We start from the raw sequence: 23880 nt of genomic DNA, 5'->3' as shown, positions 1-23880 counted from the left end.
AGATGAGGCTCAGGTCTGTCATTGCTGTGGCTGTGGTGTAGGCCGGCAGCAACAGCTCCGATTAGAACCCTAGCCTGGGAACCTCCATGCGCCATGGGTGTGGCCCCAAAAGGACAAAGACAAAAAATAAAATAAAAGCAACAAGGGAGGAATTCTTGCTGTGGTGCAGTTAGTTAAGAATCCAACTGCGGCGACTTGCATGGCTGTGGTGGTGGGTTCGATCCCCAGTCTGGTGCAGTGGGTTAAAGGATCCAATGTTGCCAGAGCTATGGCTCAGATTCAATCCCTGGCCTGGGAACTTCCATATACCATGGGTGTGGTCACTTGAAAAAAAAAGGCAACAAGGTAGAAGCAACAAATAATATATACAGGAACCCCCATAAGGCTATCAGCTGATTTTTTTCAACAGAAACTCTATAGGGAGTGGCATGATATATTTAAAGTGATTAAAGAGAAATTTTTTTTTTTGTCTTTTTGCTATTTCTTTGGGCCGTTCCCACGGCATATGGAGGTTCCCAGGCTAGGGGTCGAATTGGAGCTGTAGCCACCGGCCTACATCAGAGCCACAGCAACGTGGGATCCGAGCCACATCTGCAACCTACACCACAGCTCACGGCAACGCCGGATCGCCAACCCACTGAGCAAGGGCAGGGACCGAACCCGCAACCTCATGGTTCCTAGTCGGATTCGTTAACCACTGCGCCACGACGGGAACTCCTGATTAAAGAGAAATAAAACCTACAACCAAGATTACTGTATCCTACAAGGCTCTCATTCATATTTAATGGAGAAATCAAAAGCTTTACAGACAAAGTTAAAAAAGAATTTAACTTTTGTTTGTTAAAAGAAACTTCAACAAATTTGTTGCCAGCTTTACGACAAATGCTAAAGGAACTTCTCTAAGTGGAAAAGAAAAAGTCATAACTAGAAACAAGAAAATCACAAAATGGAAAAGATTACTAGCAAAGACAAATATACAATAAATGTAGGAAATCATCCATACACAAATCTAGTAGGATGGTTAAAAGGCAAAAGTAGTGAAATCGGAGTTCCTGTTGTGGCACAGTGGAAATGAATCTGACTAGCATCCATGAGGAGGCAGGTTCCATCCCTGGCCTTGCTCAGTGGGTTAAGAATCCTGTGTTGCTATGGCTGTGGTGTAGGCTGGCAGCTATAGCTCCAATTTGACCCCTAGCCTGGGAACCTCCATATGCCACAGGTACAGCCCTAAAAAGCAAAAAAAAAAAAAGAAAGAAAGAAAAAAAGTAGTGAAATCATTTGTATCCACAGTAAGTAGGTAAGGGATACACAGAACAATCATATGTAAAATATAAAATCTGTAACTGTAATCCTGAGGGGAGTACACAAATGCAGGGTATTAAAATACATTTTAAATTAACTTGAAGTAACGTGATGGTACAACTGCTATGGAAAATAGTACGGAGGTTCCTCAGAAAACTAAATACAGAACTACCATATGATCCAGCAATCCCACTCTTGGGCATATATCCAGAGAAAACATTCATTCAAAAAATACATGCACCCCTATGTTCACTGCAGCACTATTCACAATAGCCAAGACAAGGAAACAACCTAAATGTCCACTGACAGAGGAATGTAATAAGATGTGCTATATATACACAATGGAACACTACTCAGCCATTAGAAAAAACAAAACAGCACCATTTGTAGCAACATGGATGTGATTAGAGATTCTCATACTAAGTGAAGTCAGAAAGAGAAAGACAAATACCACATGATATCACTAATATGTAGAATCTAAAATATGGCACAGATGAACTTACCTACAGAACAGAAACAGACTCACAGACATGGAGAACAGACTTGTGGTTGCCAAAGGGAAGGGGGAGGGAGTGGGATGGACTGGGAGTTTGGGGTTAGTAGATGCAAACTATTACATTTAGAATGGATAAGTAATGAGGTCCTGCAGTATATCATAGGGAATTATATCCAATTACTTGTGACAGAACATGATAGAAAATAATGTGAGAAAAATAATGTGTATATATATGTATAACTGGGTCACTTTGCTGTATAGCAGAAATTGACAGAATACTGTAAATAAACTACAATAAAAAATTTTTAAAAAAGACCAGCAACTTGAAACCAGCATGTATAAACATAGATCCCTACACAAAAACTTCATGGTAGCCACAAAACAAAAATCTGTAACAGATAAACACACAAAAAAAGAAAAATGAATCCAAACACAACACTAAAGACAGTCATCACATCACAAAAGAAGAGACAAATGAAACAGGAAAAAGATCTACAAAAACAAATCCAAAACAATTAACAAAATGGCAATAGGAATATACATATCAATAATTACCTTAAATGTAAACAGAATAAATGCTCCAAAAGACACAGGCTGGTTGAATGGATACAAAAACAAGATCTGTATATTTGCTGCCTAGGAGAGACTCATTTCAGATCTAGGGACGTATACAGATTGAAAGTCTGGGTAATGGAAAAAAAGATATTCTGCACAAATAGAAATCAAAAGAAAGCCAGAGCTGCAATACTTCTGTTAGACAAAATATACTTTAAAATAAAGACTGGTATAAGAGACAAAGACAGATACTACATAATGATCAAATGATTAATCCAAAAAGAAGATATAACAATTATAAATATATATGCACCTAACACAGGAGCACCTCAACATGTAAGGCAAATGTTAACAGACATAAAAGGAAAAATTGACAGTAACACAACAATAGTGAGGGACCTTAACATACCACTTACATCAATGAACATATCATCCAGACAGAAAATCAATAAGGGAATACAGGCCTTAAATGACACATTGGACCAGATGAACTTAACTGACATTTATAGAGCATTCCATCCAAAAGCAGAATACATATTCTTTTCAAGTGCACATGGAACATTCTCCAGGACAGATCATATGCTGAACCATTAAGCAAACCTCAGTAAATTTAAGAAAACTGAAATCATATCAAGCATTTTTTTCTGACCACATCGACATGAGATTAGAAGTCAACTACAAGAAAAAAACTGCAAAAAAACCACAAACATGTGGAGTCTAAACTATATACTACATAACAACCAATGGATCACTGAAAAAATCAGAGAAAATGAAAAAATACTTAGAGACAAACGAAAATGAAAACATGACAATCCAAAACCTATGGGATGCAGTAAAAGCAGTTCTAAGAGGGAAGTGTATAGCAATACAAGCCTACATGAATAAAAAGGAAAAAAAACTCAAATAAATGATGTATCCTTACACCTATAATAACTAGAAAAAGAACAAATAAAACCCAAAGTTAATAGATGGAAAGAAACCATAAAGATCAGAGCAGAAATAAATGAACTAGAGACTAAAAATACAATAGGGGCGTTCCCGTCGTGGTGCAGTGGTTAACAAATCTGACTAGGAACCATGAGGTTGTGGGTTCGGTCCCTGCCCTTGCTCAGTGGGTTAAGGATCCGGCGTTGCCGTGAGCTGTGGTGTAGGTTGCAGACTCGGCTCACATCCCGCGTTGCTGTGGCTCTGGCATAGGCCAGTGGCTACAGCTCCAATTCGACCCCTAGCCTGGGAACCTCCATATGCCGCGGGAGCGGCCCAAGAAATAGCAACAACAACAACAACAACAAAGACAAAAGACAAAAAAAAAATACAATAGGAAAGATCAATAAAACTAAACCCTGGTTCTCTAAAAAGATTAATGAAATTGATGGAAAAAAAAGAAAAAAAAAACAAGGAAGAAAAAGATAAATAAAATTAACAAATCTTTAGTCAGACTGACTCATCAAGAAAAAAAGGGAGGAGTTCCCATCATGGCGCAGTGGTTAAGGAATCCGATTAGGAACCATGAGGTTGCGGGTTCGGTCCCTGCCCTTGCTCAGTGGGTTGACAATCCGGTGTTGCTGTGAGCTGTGGTGTAGGTTGCAGACGCGGCTCGGATCCCGCATTGCTGTTGCTCTGGCGAGGGCCGGTGGCTACAGCTCTGATTCGACCCCTAGCCTGGGAACCTCCATATGCCACGGGAGCGGCCCAAGAAATAGCTAAAAGGACAAAAAAAAAAAAAAAAAAAGAAAGAAAGAAAGAAAAAAAAAAAAGGGAGAGGGCCCAAATCAATAAAATCAGAACTGAGAAAGGAAAAGTTACAATCAACACCACAGAAATACAAAAAATCGTGAGACCACTATAAGCGAATATACCCCAATAAAATGGACAACCCAGAAGAAATGGACAAATTCTTAGAAAGGTACAATCTCCCAAGACTGAACCAGGAAGAAATAGAAAATATAAACAGACCAATTACCACTACTAAAACTGAATTCATAATTTTAAAAATTCTGACAAGCAAAAGTCCAGGACCAGATGGCTTCAAAGGTGAATTCCAACAAACACTAAGAGAAGAATTAACACCTATCCTTCCAAAACTATTCCAAAAAATTGCAGAGGAAGCAATACTTTTGAACTCATGCTGTGAGGCCACCATCAACCCCACCCCCAAACCAGACCAAGAGATCACAAAAAAAGAAAATTACAGGCTGATATCACTGATGAACACAGATGCAAAAATCATACACCATGGATCATACATCCTGGGATAAATCCCAGGAATGCAAGGATTTTTCAATATCCACAAATCAACCAACATAATACACCACATTAACAAACTGAAGAGTAAAAACCATATCATCTCAATAGACACAGAAAAAGCTTTTCATAAAATTCAACATCCATTTATGATAAAAAAAAAAAACTCTTCAGAAAGTGGCCAAAGAAGGAACCCACCTCAACATAATAAAGGCCACATATGACAAATTTTCAATGGTGAAAAGTTGAAAGTGAAAAATTTTCCTGAAATCAGAAACAAGACAAAGATGCCCACTCTCATCACTTTTATTCAACATAGTTTTGAAAGGCCTAGCCACAGCAATCAGAGAAGAGAAAGAAATAAAAGGAATCCAAATTGGAAAAAAAGAAGTAAAACTGGGGGCAGTTTGCAGATGACATGACGCTACACATAGAAAATCCTAAAGACACCACCAGAAAACTATTAGAGCTCATCAATGAATTCATTAATGGTGCTAGATGCAAAAAAAAAAATATACAGAAATCTGTTGCATTTCAAAACACTAACCACAAAACATCGAAAGAAAAAATAAGGAAACAATTTCATTTACCATTGCATCAAAAAGAATAAAATACTGGAGTTCCCATCATGGCGCAGCGGAAACGAATCCAACTAGGAACCATGAGGTTTCGGGTTCAATCTCTGGCCTTGCTCAGCAAGTCAAGGATCCACCATTGCCATGAGCTGTGGTATAGGTTGCAGACACGCATCTTGGATCTGGCATTGCTGTGGCTGTGGTGTAGGCCGGCAGCTACAGCTCTGATTAGACCCCTATCCTGGGAACCTCCATATGCCATGGGTGTGGCCCTAAAAAGACAAAAAGACAAAAAAAAGAGTAAAATACTTAGGGATAAAGCTACCTAAAGAGGCAAAAGACTTGTATTCTGAAAACTGCTAAGATGCTGATGAAAGAATTTGAAGACAACACAAATGATGGAAAGATACACTGTGTTTCTGGACTGGAAGACTTGATATTGTTAAAGTGACCATACTGCCAAAGGCAATCTACAGATTCAATGCAATCCCTATCAATGACCAAAAGCATTTTTCACAGAACTAGAACAAAAAAAATGTTTAAATTTGTATGGAAACACAAAAGACCTCAAATAACCAAAACAAACTGGAGAAAGAACAGAGCTGGAGGAATCAAACTCCCTTACTTCAAACTATACTTCAAACTACAGTAATCAAAACAGTAATGGCACTGGCATAACAAAAGATGTTATCAATGGAACAGGACAGAAAGACCAGAAATTAAGCCATGTACCTACAGTCAATTAATCTATGACAAAGGAGGCAAGAATATACAATGGAGAAAAGACCGTCTCTTCAATAAGCAGTACTAGGAGTTCCCATCGTGGCACAGCAGAAACGAATCCAACTAGGAACCATGAGGTTGTGGGTTCGATCCCTGGCCTCAATCAGTGGGTGAAGGATCCCGTGTTGCTGTGGCTGTGGTATAGGCCGGCAGCTATAGCTCCAATTCAACCCCTAGCCTGGGAACCTCCACATGCCATGGATGTGGCCCTAAAAAAAGAGCCAAAAAATAAAATAAAACTAGGAAAAAAAAAAAGTGGTGATGGGGAAACTGGACAGCTATATGGAAAAGAATGAAATTATAACATTCTCTAACACCATATCCAAAAATAAACTCAAAAGAGAAGAGTTAAATGAGAGATTAAAGACTGGATACTATAAAATTCCTAAAGGAAAAGATAGGCATAAAACTCTTTGACATAAGTTGCAGCAACATTTTTTTGGATCCATCTCCTCGAGTTATGAAAATAAAAACAAATGGGACCTAGCTAAACTTAAATTGCTTTTGCACATCAAAGGAAACCATAAACTAAACAAAAAAAAACAATCTATAGACTCAGAAAATATTTGCAAATGATGTTACCAACAAAGGATTAATTTCCAAAATATACAAATAGTTCATACGGCTTAATATCCCAAAACCAAACCACACAATCAAAAAATGGTCTAAAGACCTAAATAGACATTTCTCCAAAGAAGACATAGAGATGGCCAATATGAATGTGAAAAGATGCTTAGTATCGCTAAGTATTAGAGAAATGCAAATCAAAACTGCAATGAGGTATCACTTCACACCAGTCAGAATGGCCATCATTAAAAATTCTACAAATAATAAACGCTAGTGAGGGTGTGGAGAAAAAAGAACCCTCCTACACTGTTGATGGGAACATAAATTGGTGCAGCCACTATGGAAAACATATGGAGGTTCCTTAAGAAACTAAAAATAGAGTTATCACATGATCCTGCAATCCCAGGGCATACATCCAGAGAAAACTTTAATTTGAAAAGATACATGCACCCCAATGTACATATGTATTGTACATAGCAGCACTATTTACAATAGCCAAGATGGGAGCAACTTAAGTGCCCACCAAAAGATGAATGGATACAGTTGTGAGAGATATAAATGGAATCTATATATGGAATATATATATATATACACACATATATATATATATATGGAATCTTATACATGATACAATTTACAAAAGAGAAATAGACTCACAGACACAGAAAATAAACTTATGGCCATCAAGGGGATAGTGGGGAAGGGAAGGGAGGGGAAATACATTAGGAGTTTGGGATTAACATATACACACTACTATATATAAAACAGGTAAACAAGAAGGACCTACTGTATAACACAGGGAATTATACTCAATACCTTATAATAACCTATAATTGAAGAGACATGAAAAATATATGTATAACTGGATCATTTTCCTGTACACTTGAAACCAACACAACCTTGTAAATTAACTGTACTTCAATTAAAAAAAAAAACAGGCTTGAACAACCTTATGAATTAGAGCAAGTTACTTCCATGTATGTCTTAGTGCCCATACTGAGGAATTACAATTATTCCCCCTTAACCATGTAATAGAGATGTTATAAGAACTGAATGAGATATTAAATTAGGCTATAGTAATAAAGTAAATCTGAAAAGTGATTATTTCCAATAGGTATATTTTGCCAATGCTTTCTTTTATCCCACAGCTAGTCCAACTCAGAAACTCAGTATCTGTAACAGCTGTTGGCAACAAGGCTGAATATTTTAAAGACACCAATTCCCAAAGAGAGGGTATCCACAATGTAAAAGGTTGAACTCTTTCTCCTGGAAGGAAGGTCCTTACCTGCTTTTCCTAGTCTCTCAGGTGGCAACAAAGAGGTTGGGGGGAGAGTCAATTCCATTCTAAGCAGTAGGACCTCTTTTCAGTGATAAACTCGCCCAGTCTCTAAAACTAATGACTCAAGGTCACGACACCAACTATACTCACCCCTAACATTCTGCACCCATTTTCCAGAAATGCCTGGTATCATTCCAAGTATTTATTGTGAAACAACCAAGAAGAGCAAAATTCCCCACCCAAAAGTGGAAGGGGAAAAAAAGAATAGGGGCCTCTATGGCAATTACCAACACACAGAATCTTCCATCATGACACACTGCTCTAAAACTACCTCCTATTCTAGGGAGCCATATGCAAAAGGGACATTAATGCTTAGAAGGCTGAGTAACACTGAGGAGGAAGGTGTAACAGCTTGCTTTGGGGGGATGTCTTCACACTTGTGTAGGCTCAAGAATATCCACATTTTACTCAACATTTTGGTATCGAAATACCTAAAAAGCAATGATCTAATTTCCCATGTGTGGCCTGAGAAATATTTGTTCCTAGGAATGTTAAATGGTTACTCAACAAAAGGGTTGGGAGGTTAGGAAAACACCACATTAAATAAAACTGTTATGTTGCCTTTACACAGGGCTCCTTGGGAACTTGAAGATACTAGGTGAAAACGTGCACTATAAATCACCAAAAGATGAACAGAGCACATCTCATTTCTCAAACTTATTTGATCACAAAATCCTCTATCCTGCCCTCAAGCTGACCTCAAGGACTAGTGTTTATTCAGGAAAAAACAAACAAACAAAAAAAACCCCACACAAACCAATAACAATGACAGCTAGAGGAAAGGCTAAATTAATTCCCCTAGTTTTTACTTCCCTATTCACAGCTCTGGCTCACCAGTACCAGTACAGTTTTGTGAGTCTTTTCAAGGGAGAAAAGACTGTGGTCCATCAGAAATAATATTTACCAATAGATTTTCTGTACCTGGCTCATTCAAAACTATTAACTATTCCACCACAGCTCATAGGCACAGGAAGATACTTCAGTAACAGAGAACTACCTCTCCAAAGCAAGGAGATGGGGCAAATGACTGACTAATGAATAGCACTGGTACCACTAGAAGAGAGCCACGACTTCAATCTTTTTCACAACCTTTTCCACCAGGTCCTACCCTAGGGTTTGTTTGTTTGTTTGTTTATTTTGGTTCCCCATTTTAAGATATGTTGGGGCTTACTATGTACATTAGGCGAAGGCAAAAGGTAAAGTAAAATGATAGGTAAGATCAAAGGACTTCTTAAAAAAGCTCATTCCTTGGACTGCTCAAACCATGAATCCAACCTTTAAAAGCAAACCAGAGAGCTAACTGATGTGGCCCTGGCAGCTCACACATATCCAAGAGTTTCTAAATTGTGCCTCTTCTGAATCTGAGGGCCTCAGCTGATCCATGAGAGTCCACATATATATAATAAAAAAGCTTGGAATTCCCATCCTGGCGCAGCGGAAATGAATCCGACTAGGAACCATGAGGTTGCTGGTTCAATCCCTGGCCTTGCTCAGTGGGTTAAGGATCCAGTGTTGCCATGAGCTGTGATGATCCTGTGTGGCTGTGGCTATGGCTGTGGCCTGCAGCTGCGGCTGTGGCCTGCAGCTGCAGCTCTGATTCGACCCCTAGCCTGGGAACCTCCATATGCCGAGGGTGCAGCCCTAAAAAGCAAAAAAAAAAAAAAAAAAAAAAAAAAGAAGCCGACATCAAGAAAAATATAAACCACTTTATAAATGAAAATATCTATGAATAAGCAGGTACTGCATATGATGGCTAGAATCCCTGCAGCTCCCCCTACATGGCACTGGCTTAGGCCACTGCTTCCTTTTACTATCTTGAGGGAACTGGTTCCTCACAATGGTAAGAAGCACTTCTTTTTTGTGTGTGTGTGTGTGTGTCTTTTGTCTTTTGTTGTTGTTGCTATTTCTTGGGCCGCTCCCGCGGCATATGGAGGTTCCCAGGCTAGGGGTTGAATCGGAACTGTAGCCACCGGCCTACGCCAGAGCCACAGCAACGCGGGATCCGAGCCGCGTCTGCAACCTACATCACAGCTCACGGCAACGCCGGATCCTTAACCCACTGAGCAAGGGCAGGGACCAAACCCGCCACCTCATGGTTCCTAGTCGGATTCGTTAACCACTGCGCCACGACAGGAACTCCGGTAAGAAGCACTTCTGAGTCATCCGACATTCATCAGAGTAGAAGTTAAAAATGTTTTGACACACCCATCAGGATGGCTATCATCCAAATAACAGAAAATAACAAGTGCGACGAGGATATGGAAAAACTGCTGGTGGGCATGTAAAATGGTATACCTGAAAAACAGTTTAGTATTTCCTCAAAAAGTTAAACACAAAATTGCCATATGATCTACCGGTTCTGGATACATACCAAAAAAAAAAAAATCGAAAACAAGAACTCAGATACATGTACACCTATGTTCACAGCAGCATTATTCACAACAGCCAAAAGGTGTAAACAACCCTGATGGTCATAGATAAAAGGATAAACAAATGTGGTATACACATACAATGCAGCATCACTCAGTCATAAAGAGGAATGAAACCCTGCTACGTGCTACACGTACATGAACCTTGAAAATTTTATGCTAAATGAAATAAATCAGACACAAAAGACAAACGTTACACGATCTCCACTTAGATGAAGTACCAGGATAGGCAAATCATGTAGATAAAAAGTAGAAGAGAAGGTACCAGAGGCTGAGAGAGTAATAGGGTACCAAGTTTCTGTTTGGGATGATGAAAATATTCTCCGTATTTCAGAATAGTGGTGATGGTTACACAAATCAACACATTTAATGCCACTGAATGGTAGACAATACGGTTTAAATGGCAAAATTTATGTTTACCACAATGAGAATTTTTTTAAATGTCTGTGGTAAGAAAGGCCAACACATTTATACTGTTATATAATTCCTATATCATGGTTTATTTGATTTTAAACTTTGCTAGTTCATAGTCATCATTTTTTTTTCATGTGAGCAGAGTTCTTAGGTTCTCTCTTTGTAACTGTCATGACACCTATTTAAATAAATAATTTCTTCTGTGATTTAACCCCCAAGATGAAAGAGAGAGGAGGCTGGGAGGAAGGAAGGAAAGACCACCACGCAGTCCATCCAAACTGCTACACTTCAATTCCTCTCCTTCTGAAAACTACTTAGTAAGTAAGGGTTGAAAAACAGACCTTCAGAAGCTTACTAAATCAAGCCACTACCTAGTTCATGGTACAGCAGAAGTCAGAGATCCTCAAATCTCCAAACCATTGAGGAAGCAGAGGCTGACTATGCAATGCACTGGAGAAAACCTGGGGGCTGCATTTTTCCTTCATCACGTAACATTAATCCTGTGAACATGACTGTAGACGAATCGCTATTCTCTACCCTTCCACAGCAATTCTCTAAACTCCAAAATCTGGAAAACAGGCAAGTAAATCTCAAACCAGATGGTTATCCTAGTTTGAGGGTAATCCAATTTGGATACTGTCTTTATGCCATAACACCTTGTGAATTCTTTATCCCTGGGTCAACCTAATAGTCTCCTTTTATCCTTACTCTCAGAGTTTAAAAAAATAAGGGGTTAGGAGTTCCCCGGTGGCCCAGTGGGTTAAGGACTCTACAATGTCACTGCTGTGGTGTGGGTTTGATCCCTGGCCCAGGAACTTCCACATGTCACCGGCACGGCCAAAAAACTTTAAGAGGGTAAAATTAAGTTGGCCACAAATTTTTATTAAATAATTAAAACCACATTTTACTGAGAATCTTGAAGAGCTAAGAAAATATACTAAATCTCAGAAGTGATCTCTCCTTGGAATGTTGTCTTGGAGAAAGACACAAGCCTTCTTAGAGAATTTTATTGAGGGAGTGGAATGGACTGGGAGTTTGGGGTTAATAGATGCAAACTATTGCATGTGGAGTGGATAAGCAATGAGATCCTGCTGTATAGCACAGGGAACTGAATCTAATCACTTGTGATGGCGAATAATGGGAGAAAAAGAATATATATATATATATATATATATGTATGAGTATGTTCACTTTACTGTACAGTAGAAATTGACAGAACACTGTAAATCAACTATAATGGAACAAATAAAAATCATCAACAAACAAACAAAAAAAAGACTTTTAAGAGAGATAGTCATATGCAGCAGAAAAAAAAAAAAAATTCAATTCCTTTCCAAAGGTTTGGCCCAGAGACAACACATGGGAGCTTAATTAAACCATTTTGAAAACCAATAAGAAAGATCATTAAAGCAGGTTTCCGGATCAGTGTGAGGTGAATGGGAAGTTTTTATTTCTGAAAACTACCGACTACAAGATATTACGGGCTTTCTGCAACCTTGGTATCTGCCAATTAAGTTGTTCAGAGTACAATAACAAGAGCATGGGACAGCTTTAGACAGAACCAAAAAATGCGTTTCTAACCCCAGCCACCCTTGATTCCCACTGGCAACAAATATTCAGTTTATATTTGGTGTAACTGTTTATAAATTACAAAGCAAACTGCTCTTCCTTGTCATTTAATAAAACAACTTGGGAAATAATTAGGGTTAATTTTAGTGTAATTAGCAACCCCCACCCTCTCTGTCCAACCACTTGTACATTATTTGTAAAAGTTCAGCAAATGGATGCCTCTGTGCAAACCTATCATCACAGAGACCATCTCCACCCTCAGTGCCTCAAAGATCATCTCTAGAGGGTTCTACATCTTCATCCTAAACACACAAGTGCACACCATCCCTACCATCTGAGATCCAGGTGTTTCCCTGTTCACTCACTTCCCATGAACTCAGATACAACATGCCACCACTCCACCCATCCACACGGTCCTATTCTGTCCATAGTACCATTTCAGACATCCAGGCATGTAACACGGATCTCAGCCTTGGCTCTTTTCTTCCTCCTCCCGACTCGCTTTGTTATTAAATCATGCCAGTCTCTTTATCAAAGACACACTGACAACTTACTTTGGACAGAGCATGTATGTACCTGTCTGACTTTGCCTTTCCCATTTTCTCAACTCTTGCCTAGACCTCATCATCTTATATCTACCATCCCAATATCTGCCCTACAGATCTTGCTTCTAGCCTCTCCCCCTCTCCACTTCTTATGCTCCATTATAAAATTATTCTCCCTAAACCTCCACATCATACTAGCACTGTGCTTGTAAGTTTTCAACTTCCATTATCTCCTGGATGATGTTCAAAGTACACAGGCACAAAAAAACAATCTTTCCAACCCCCTTTTCCTCTACTCTTTAATAAATATAACATTAATATTAGTCTGATCTTACAATTTCCCCCAAATCCTTAAATTACTTATAAACCCACTTCACTCCACTTAAGGACCTCCAGCAGTGCGATTCTGGTTTTTTCGTGCCTTTGCTCACAATCCTCTTCCTCTTCCCCAGACCCTTGCCTTTATTACCAGAAAGTGCAAAATCTTTTGAGAATGACCATTACATCTCATGTCTATTTAGTCACAATGCCAAAAGCAATGCTTTGCTCAGGACAGGCATCTAGACAAGAGCTGACTGACAACAAACAGGAAATCCCCTAAGATCAAAGGTGCTCGTGGATCAGGAGTCAGAGGTGCGATGTTCTTCATATAGAAAGAGGACATTACAAAGAAGTCAGTCATTCAATACAAATTTATTAAGCATCTTTTATGTGCTCCAAAGTACCCTGCAGGAGTTTGTAAATTTAGGTCTTGAACCACTGTAGTATAATACAGTAAAAATATTTTAAATGGTACTCCTGAATTTTCTTTTAAATTTCTAGGAAGAGTGCTGTTCGAATTCAGTCAGTTTTAAAGACTTGAAATAATTTTTGACCAGGGAGGAGAGGGTAGAGGAAAGAACAGGATCAAAACTTATTTAAACCAACTGAATCCAGGTACTGGACTGATACGTATTACACTATTCTCTCTTTCACTCTTGCTCACACACACACATTTTTAATTAAGACAAAATATTTTACGCAGGTTAAACATGGGAGTTTTAAAGAATTATTTTGTTTTCTGAGCTGTTCTGCAGAAATCTACAACATGAAAAAGAGAACAGTACAATTATAGGTAGCGGCATAAAAGCAGGTGAGAATACACTTGAGCCATCTGCAAGATTCCAGGGAAATATCCATCGGAGGACACTCTGGACATACCGAACAACTTCAGTGCTCTTGTTATCAGGGGTCTAGACTCTTCCTCAAAATGCATTATCTCCCTCCTCCTTTCTTAGATTCAATGCTTTTCAAAAGTAGCATGAACGGGAGTTCCTACTATGGCACAACAGGATCAGTGATGTTTGTGGAGCACGGGGATTCAGGTTCGATCCCAGGCCCGGCACAGTCGGTTAAGGGTCCAGTGTCGCTAGAGCTGCAGCATAGATTGCAGCTGTGGCTTGGATCTGATCCCTGGCCTAGGAACTCCATACACTAAAAAAAAAAGCATGAACATATACTAAAGACAATCTTGGAATTCCCTTCAAATTCCTCCCTAGTGTGAAATGGGTTATACAAACCACCAGCACAGAACTACAGAGGTACAGAGGATATGATGCAGGGCTACACAAAGGTTGTGAGTACAGTTTTGCAGTCATTTCTTTCAACACTGAGACAGGCTGGCTGCCTCCTTAACGCCAATACTCCTATGAGGCTTGCTCTGTGGGAAGCAAACTCTAGATTCAAGATAAAAGGTTCTGCTTTATCGAATATTTGGAATTTCATTCCGGAGTCTCACTTGCCTTCTTTTATTTGTAAATATAAGAATGCCCCCCCCCCTTTTACTTTGCAGGATATCGTGATTCATGACAATACGTAAAGAATCTTACCTGGCTCAAAACAGACAATAAATGGTGGCCATTTTGGCTTTCAGATTCCTTCTTTGGTAAAAGATGTTCCTGGGATGTGGCTGCTACTGACCATATACAAATCCAAACTCAACTCAGAATCCCAGATTGTCTGAATTCCACACTTAATTGTCACAAAAACCCAACTGCCTGGAACTCAAGTGAATAAAGGATATGCAGGCAACATAGGTCATTTAATGCCCTTGCTCTGGCTTTATGAGGGTGAAATGTTCATTATGCTGGTTTAATCAGCAAAAGAATCTCTGGATTCACAAAGTAGTTCATAAAGTTGCAAACTAGCCATCTCCTATACACAATAAAGAACTGGCGGATAAATTACAAGGGGAAAGGGCTTTCTTCAGAGAGATTATTGTTCTTATTGTTCAAAAAAATCACCTGCCACTTATCTCTTTTTTTATAGTTATTTATACTGGCTTCACCAAAGAGTCTGAGCAACTCGAGGGAACGGATTCATACCAAATTTATTTTTCTACTCATAATGCCTTACACAGTTTCTAACACACACACACACACAGAGTTTAATCTCTACTATACTTGTCTCAATAGGGTTCAGAATAAATCAAACAGAGGAGGCAGACTATCCCAACTGCTGGGAAAATACAGCTTTGAATAAAATCAGCAGCTATCAGAAGAGAAGTACAAAAAGTAATAGTCCCACTCTGCCTTTAGACATTCTTAATTTTCTCTCTCTGCAATCAGAGGAAAGGATAAAATTCATTTACAGTAATTCATCAGTTTTTAACTTGGAAGTCTGGACAACCAGCAAGTTATTATGTTCAACTATAAAACAAACGTAACAAGGTCCGAATAAGTTCACTCTACCAGGAATATGTACATTTTAAAACAAGAGACAAAAAAACCTGAAGATTTAAAGCAAAAGTCTCAAACTGGACTGCAGCCACAAATCGATGCCTACACACGGGTTTTGTTCAGCCCACACATAAGTGTTTTTAAAAAATTAATTTTTAACTGACAGCACCTAAATTGGTATAATTTCATATAAAACTTCTGAATCCTGCTTATCAAATGCCACTCTCTTGAAGAAAAAAAAATCCGACCTGACAACACTGGGTACATACTCCCAGCAAGATCTTCCTTGAACTGAAATAAGAGTTATCTCTTGAAACTGGCCTGTGCTTTCCAGCTTGCTCCAATCTCCATCCAGTCCGATTTTACAGATGGGAAACCTTAAACATTCTCAAAACCACAGAGCTAGCAAAAAGCTTGCTGATGAATACAGCTAACTCCAGGACTATCTTTCTTAATCATTCGGCAACTCGACCTCTAAATGAAAGGCATTTAAAACAACTGTACTTGAATGTTTATAGCAGCTTTATTCACAATAGCCTAAAATCTGGAAGCAACCCAAATGTCCATCGACTGGTAAATGAATAGACAAATTGTGGTACAGCCATATAATAACAACTACTCAACTGACACTCAAATGACATGAACATATCTCAAAAGCATTATGTTAAGTAAAAGCTATGAGACTCAAAAGCAACACATTCTATCAACGCATTTATATGAAATTCCAGAAAAGAAAGAACTACAGTGACAGAAAATAAAACAATATTTGGAGCCAGGGGTGAAGAAGGGCATGAGGGGACTTTTAGTAGTGATCAAAATGTTCTATATCATGACTACAGAAGTAATTAAATAACTGCATTCATTTGCCAAAACTAAAAATTGGGTGAATTTACGTAAATTATACCTCAATAAAGTTGGTTCTAAAAAAAGGTGTTTAGAAAATACTGTCAAACTACAGAGAAGACTACTATCATTTCTACCTGGGAAAGTTTGGGAAAGTTTCAGGAAAAGGTGAGATTTGAAAAGGATCTCGTCATAGAACCAGTTTTAGGCACATGAAAAGTAGAAAATACAAGATAGTAGGAGTAATATTCTGCATTGTAGTCTGTGAGAAATGGCATTTCTGAATACAAAGAAAAATGCTTCAAAAAAGGAAATTCATAGAGATGGGTAATTAGTACCTGGCTAAGTATCAAAGACAAGATCTTACAAGATTTCCCAGGAGGGAATCAACTCAGAGATTATATTGCTCTTCATATGCAAAATAAGCAGTAGTGTTGAAAGAATTTTTGTTTTTTTTTTCTCCTCTTTTTTTGCTGTTTTGTTTTTAAATAGCAAAAGGAAAAGACTCAAAAAAAGGGAAAAAGGAGTTCCCTGGTGGCCCAGTGGGTTAAGGATCCAGCACTGTCACTGCTAAGGCTTGGCGCACAGCTGTGGTAAAGGTTCGAACCCCTGGACTATGGACTTCCATATGACACAGGCACAGCCAAAAAAAGGAAAAGAAACTCATAGGGTAAAGGAAGGGATGGAAGCAAGGAGATGAAATAAAGGTAATGGATACACTGGGTCAGAATCAAAGGTACCCAAACAGAAGAGAGAAGAAGGGAGGCGCATCAGACCTTGATGAAGTTCCAAAGAAAACCTAAAAACGAGGGGGAAAGAGACCAACCAATCAAAGTCAGAGCTGCAGGAGTTCCCGTTGTGGCACAGTGGTTAACGAATCTGACTAGGAACCATGAGGTTGCGGGTTCGGTCCCTGCCCTTGCTCAGTGGGTTAACGATCCGGCGTTGCCGCGAGCTGTGGTGTAGGTTGCAGACGCGGCTCGGATCCTGAGTTGCTGTTGCTGTGGCTCTGGCGTAGGCTGGCAGCTACAGCTCCGATTCGACCCCTAGCCTGGGAACCTCCAAATGCCGCGGGAGTGGCTCACGTAAAAGGCAAAAAGACCAAAAAAAAAAAAAAAAAAGTCAGAGCTGCAAAGAAAAGAGGACAGAGGCCTGGCAGGGCACTGCAAGCCCAGGAGAGTGAGGACAAGGGAAAGCAAAAAAGTTCTTTCCTCCTAAATCTCGAAAAGTAATTAGCTTTCTCCTCATCTACCCCCAGCCTTAGTTGAAGCCTCCTCATAACCAGCCCCGCTCCACACATCCTACACACCTTTTATACTTCCCTGACTTTTTTCACTGGTCTTCAAAACTCCCTTCAAATGCCATCTTTTCTGGAAAGTTTCTCCAACTTTCCCAGGCAGAGTTAGCAGTCTAACTCTTCGGTATTTTCATATACTATAATGTTGAACTGCAATGTCTGTCTCCTCTACCAGCCTATGTGAACCTCTAGCAGAGGATTCAGCAGTAAAGATGAAAACCCTTAACTAAAGAGCGGTTCAAAAAACTATTAGGTCCACCTCATCTTCTACAACACAAGTAGGATGCTTGAAGCCTTGATGTTTAAAGGGTGCAGTGAATCTTCAAACAAGAGTCCATCTATCCTAACTACCCGTACTTTCTCCCCATAACATCAAGGACATTTTCTTAATGCTTTAGAAAATTTTTAATTTCTCAGCGAATGCCAGACATGTAATAGAGAAGGCAAACAGTACCAGGAATGGTTTGTAGCAAAGAAGGAAGTTCCTCTACAAAATAAAAGGAGCAGTTTAAACTCACCAAGACATATGTTGTACATTTATTTATTGAAAATAAATGTGCAACGAAGACTCTGAAGAAAAGAGGAAGGACAAAAAAATCAGCAAGCTCATGACACTTTCATGGGAAACTTCTCAATGTCAACATCCAAAGATAAATAAGTGAAAACATGACTTTGTAACAAAAGATGTAAAAGTGGTTTTGGTGTTAAAAGGACAGAATGACAGGAAGATCGGAGTTGCTGGGAATTAGTGGTGAGATGAGTAGTTTAAAAAGCTGTTGAGGGAGAAGAGTTCCAATGTAGATTTTGGAAGAAACGTCATGAGCTGGGGAAAAGGCATACAAGGCCTGGCTGGTGGTGGAATGGGATGGTACTGTAGTCACAAAGTATCACTGCATCGAACTCCCTCCATCTCTAGCCCTTCCTGTTGGGGTTAATCAGACTTATTAGCAAGAATGATTTTACAGTGCTTCTCCCCCAAAGGGATTTTGCTATATAGATGAGTAATTATCCTAAACGGCTAAGAAATAAAAGAAGTTTCACTCACATTTGCCAAACACCCAGAGACCAAGTGTCCCAAGAGCTAGTGACAAATCCAAAGGACAAAGCACAAGGCTTTTTGCTTGTTTTTTGGGTTTGTGTGTGTGCCTGGAGGGAATATTCAACAAGTCTAACTAAGGGAATGTATCTGAAAAAAACTAACAAAAGAATTCAAGGAAGAACGTATATATGGGTCACTTTGTTGTACAGCAGAAACTGACAGAACATACTGTAAATCAAGCATAATAAAAAATAAAAATCAGGTTAGTATCAACGATAAAAAATAATTCAAGGGATTTTTACATATCATTAAAATAGCTTCTCTATAAGTTTTCCTACGAGAAAGAAAACTTCCACTTTAAAATGAAGACTTTTTGTTATAAGCACATGGTGATTAATTACTCCCAACTAAGACATACCCAACATCTCTTCTAATAGTAGACTGACTTCTCTGCCTTTCAGATAAGCAGTTTTTCCGCAAATCACTTATTTAAGTAGTTCAGAAGCACTAAAAGGTGTGAGGCACTAAGGATATAAAAGTAAAAGGCAGACTATGACCTCAAGCTGCTCACTATTAAATGGGTAGAGAAATTCTACAGAGGGGGAAAAGTCCTAATAAAAAGAAACTAAGAGGCAATCACTAAGAAAAAGAAAACCAAATCCAGATTTGCGAGGTGGTTTCCAGCAGCAGGAAACCTGAGCATATTCAAAGTACAAGAGTTTGAGAATACGCTAACAATTTCCCAATATCCCCCTGTGAGATAGAAAACATCATTATTCCCAACTGTTAAGAAATTAATAAACTGAAATATTCATAATCACCCAGGCAAACATAGGTTAATTAGAACTAGAAACAAGATTATAGGACACATGAGGCTTTTCAGTATTAAGAGGTCAATATATATTCTCCTTTCTAAACTTTCACGCTCACACTTAAAATCTAGTTCATGTCAACAAGACCGGCGAAGTATGACATTAAAACAAAACATAAAGCTACACATGAAAAAATTAAGTATCTGCCCATGTAGTACTTTCAGTTATGGCATCTCCACTTCAGTGGGCACTTAGCACCACCTGACATTTTTCAAGGAAGGGGAGGGGTGGCAACCCATACTTTGGGGGTCTTGTTTGAAAAATCACCATACCCTATTTAGGTAATTCTAGAAACAACCTAGGCAACAGCACAATCAACAAGACAATGTGGCTTCCAAATTAATTACACGATAGAAGAGCTAAGTGTGTTGTCTATTCACTTGACCAATTTCTCTTCAAACAGCTGTACATTTTTGTTAGGAATGATATGCTAACAGCACTTTTAAACCTCAATACCTTTGAATATACTAAGGTTCTTAGATACATCTTAAAGCCAAAGGTTTTTCAGCCAGAATGCATCTCTAGGGCGTTCCCTTCATGGTGCAGCAGAAACAAATCCCACTAGAACCTATGAGGATGCATATTCTATCTCTGCCCTCACTCAGAGGATCAGGGATCCGGCATTGCCGTGAGCTGTGACACAGGTTGTAGATGCGGCTCGGATCCTACGTCGCTGTGGCTGTGGTGTAGGCCAGTGGCTACAGCTCCAATTCCACTCCTAGCCTGAGAACTTCCATATGTCTCCAGTGTGGCCCTAAAAAATAAAAAAACAAACAAAGAATGCATCTCTAAAATAAATGTCTTGGAGTTCCCGTCGTGACTCAGTGGTTAACGAATCCAACTAGGAACCATGAGGTTGTGGGTTCGATCCCTGGCCTCGCTCAGTGGGTTAAGGATCCAGCGTTGCCGTGAGCTGTGGTGTAGGTCGCAGACTCGGCTCGGATCCCACGCTGCTGTGGCTCTGGTGTAGGCCGGCGGCTACAGCTCCGATTCAACCCCTAGCCTGGGAACCTCCATGTGCCGTGGCAGCGGCCCAAGAAATGGCAAAAAGACAAAAAATAAAATAAAATAAATAGGTCTTAATATTCCTTGCTTTAAATAGTTTTTCAGGAAAACATCTATTTGCAAATGAAATAAAAATATAGAATACAATGTTTCCATGTGCACTTATTCTAAAAATTCTTCAAGGCAGGAGATACGTACATTCAGAAAGTGCTCAAATATTGCCTGGAGTTCATGTTTATATATGCTGCAATATCGTAACATCTAAGTACTTAAACTCAGAGACTGATGTCTTGGAACATGGGCTGACAAACTAGAGCCTTAAACTATAGCCTGTTCTTGGAATTAAAGTTTTATTGGATTACTGCCCCAAACATACATTCTAGGGCTACAATTTGCATGGCTAAGTGGCCCACAAAGCCTGAATATTTACTACTTGCCCTATCTTAGAATCATTAGAACCAATGATTTATGACAAATTTATGTCCAGTCTAAGAGGTTATCTACCCTGAAAGATGAACTACTGCATATGGATACAGTAAAGAGGATTCTTCCTCAAAACCTCCAAGTACAAGCCTTCATGGAAAGAAACCTCTGCTAAATCACTCAAAGTCATGTTCTTATCAATCTTGACTAAAAACCAAACTTTAAAAGCAAATGGCGAATTTAGTTTTCTTAATTTTAAAACACTGTGCGATGTTAGAATCAACAGGCAAACTCACTGTACTTTCACTGCCACCTATATTTAGTTCACCACCACCAGGAACCACACTAATTATTCCCTATACCGGCATCCAAGAACCCACACACATTAAACCAGTAAACTAGATAAGACACAGTCTTTGTAAAAGTTGGTTTTCCCTTGTCATGACAGAGAATAGGATGGTGAGGGAAGGATCCAAAATCTCTTCTTCTGGTTGTATTTAGCCTCTTCTATGCTTAGTACTCTAAAAATTCCAAAGATGCTTTATCAATCATATAAAAGAATTACACCCAAATAAGTCCTGTTGGATCTGCCATTCTTAGAATAAGATAAAAAATAAACTAGAATTTTTATTTGCTATAGAATTTATATGTAAGATCTGAAGTCTATCAAGTAATCAGGGACTATACTTTCATACATCATTCGTAACAGAATTTTAAGTCAGTCACATCAAATTAATACAGAAATCAATAAATCATTTATTCACCAATTATTATGTTTCTCCAGTCAACAAAATAGGAGACAATGCAAATTCCTAAATAAACACAGTCAACTCTTGAATAGTCCCTGCAAGATATACCTAAGGTGTGTTGCTAACTGTAAGTACTTAACCAAAGAAGCATCAACAGCCTGGTACCCTTGACAACACCGATGCAGTCACAGGTTGTAAAGTGACCTTACCATAAAACTAAGCATCCAGTACGGGCTGACATGATGCCAAAATAATCATGAAACAGTAAAATACGTGATTTTCTAGTAATTACTCATACCGTTTCCTCGTTCATCTTTGGTGTTTCTCCTAGCTATTTTGGATTAAAAGAAAACGGGAAAAATATTTTAAAGTGCAATCAAGTGACAACCAGTTTAGCACAGATTTAGAAGTCTACTTTTCTGCCTTTTTTTTTTTTTCCTAAAAGAAATGTCAGATCTTGATCCTTTTTCTCACCTGCAGGGTATTCGCAGGACAGAATCCTAAAGAACCTTCAAACCTATATAATGTTCTCAATGCTTAGTTTTCTCATGAAGCTGATTTAAGTGAGCTACCAATTTATATAAGCAGGAGGAGCAAATTACTACTAAGACTAGGGCAAGCACGAGGGGCCTGATCTTTAGAAGGTATCCAGATGAAAAAAATGGAGACTCCGCCCAGCCCTTAACTTTCTCGGCTTTTCTAGTCCTGATTTTCTTTTCCAGAAAAGCACAACTTCCTTCTCACTGCCTGCTTCCATCTGAGGCCTGGGGCAAAAAGACCGCTATTTATCCAAGTACCTTCTTAAGGCATTCTTAAAGCTCAAGCTTGCTCAGAAACAGCGAAAAAGATTTGCTTTCTTGGGTTAAAGGAGGGCATTTACAAGGTTTGGAGGCCGGGTTTGTCAGGAAGCGTAAGGCCGAGAAAGAGGGAGAATCCAGAGACTGAGCTGCATCTAGTCCCAGGAACCACCCCCAAGGGGCGGCTAGACTGCCCTCGGTACTTCCCTGCCGCCTCGGCTCGGGTGGGGAAAGCGGTGGGTCGGGGTCAGGCTCCCCTGAGCTACTTCCTGGTCGGATCAGACTCTCCTTCAGACACCCGAAACGCCCCCGGCCCGGCTCCCTTGCCCTTTGCCCTGTCTCCTCCCATCTCTGTGACCCACCGCCACCGGTCCCCTCCCATCTAACATGGCCGCCCCACCCGGCCCACCCCCGGCACAGCCTAACAAATTGGGGAGCCCGCAGCACCGCCTCCCCCATGCCCATTGGTGTGGCCGCCTCCGTCCGCATGCCCGATTGGATAGCACGTGCTGCCACTCGGCGCCGAAAGCTCCGCCTCCAAGCCGCTTCAAGCTGCTTTGAGAAGACATATAAACAAATCCCGGGAGGGAGGCCCCTCTAGCGCGTCGCCGGGGCGGGGAAGAGAAGGGGGAGCGGCTACCCCCGAGACACCCCTGCCTGGACCCCACCCCCACCCCGAGCCCGCGCCTCTTCGTCTCCCCTGCCAGCCTGGTTCCAAGCTTCGTGGCCCCGGCCCTTCCTCACACGCCCCTCTCTCTCTCCTCCTCCCCCGCCAGCCTCGCCTCCCCTCCCTTCCCCGGCCCCTCCCACCCGCTCGCTTCTCTGACAGGCCGGTTGCCGGCAGCCACGGCCCCAGGCTCCGAGGCAGGGGTGAAGGGCCGAGCGGCCTGGCAGGGCGGACGCCCGGCACTGCCCACTCCTGGCCTAGCCTGTCGCCCGCCCATGGGTCCCTCCACTGCCGCCCCGCGCTTTTATATAACCGTCCCGGGCCGGGGGTGGGGGAGGGGAGCCAGAGCCCCCGTGACCGGCAGGCGGCAGCCTGAGGCCCGCGCGCCGCTAGACTCGGCCTTGGTCCCGGCCCCCGCCCCGCGCCGGCCGGGCCCAGAGACCCGGCGCTGTCGCGTCCTAGGCCAGCGGTCCTCCTCCGCCCCCCACCCGGCTCGTCCCTCAGCCCAGGTCCCAGCGGGCTCTGGGCGGCGGGCAGCGGAGCTCACCTGTGGATGTGGGGGCGGCTCAGGGGCTGGGTCCGGTTCCGCTGCAGGGGCCGCGGCCCCTCTCCATGCTGCCTCGGGTTTGTTTTGTTTATGTCCTTCCTGACGG

General features: G+C 40.6%; 1 protein-coding gene across 3 annotated transcripts in view; it reads right to left on the bottom strand.

The window, feature by feature from the left end:
• Positions 1 to 23880, bottom strand: part of CREBRF (CREB3 regulatory factor) — a 66500-nt gene extending 42620 nt beyond the window's left edge. For all 3 annotated transcript variants that reach the window (XM_047789965.1, XM_047789876.1, XM_047790056.1), the window contains exon 1: positions 23775 to 23880. The gene's annotated coding sequence lies outside the window, so the exon portion shown is untranslated. The remainder of the gene's footprint in view (positions 1 to 23774) is intronic.

Source organism: Phacochoerus africanus, chromosome 1 (assembly GCF_016906955.1).
Source record: "Phacochoerus africanus isolate WHEZ1 chromosome 1, ROS_Pafr_v1, whole genome shotgun sequence".
In the NCBI taxonomy this organism is placed as follows: domain Eukaryota; kingdom Metazoa; phylum Chordata; class Mammalia; order Artiodactyla; family Suidae; genus Phacochoerus; species Phacochoerus africanus.
Note: the sequence above shows the minus strand (reverse complement) of the source record. Positions and strands in the feature narration are given on the sequence as shown.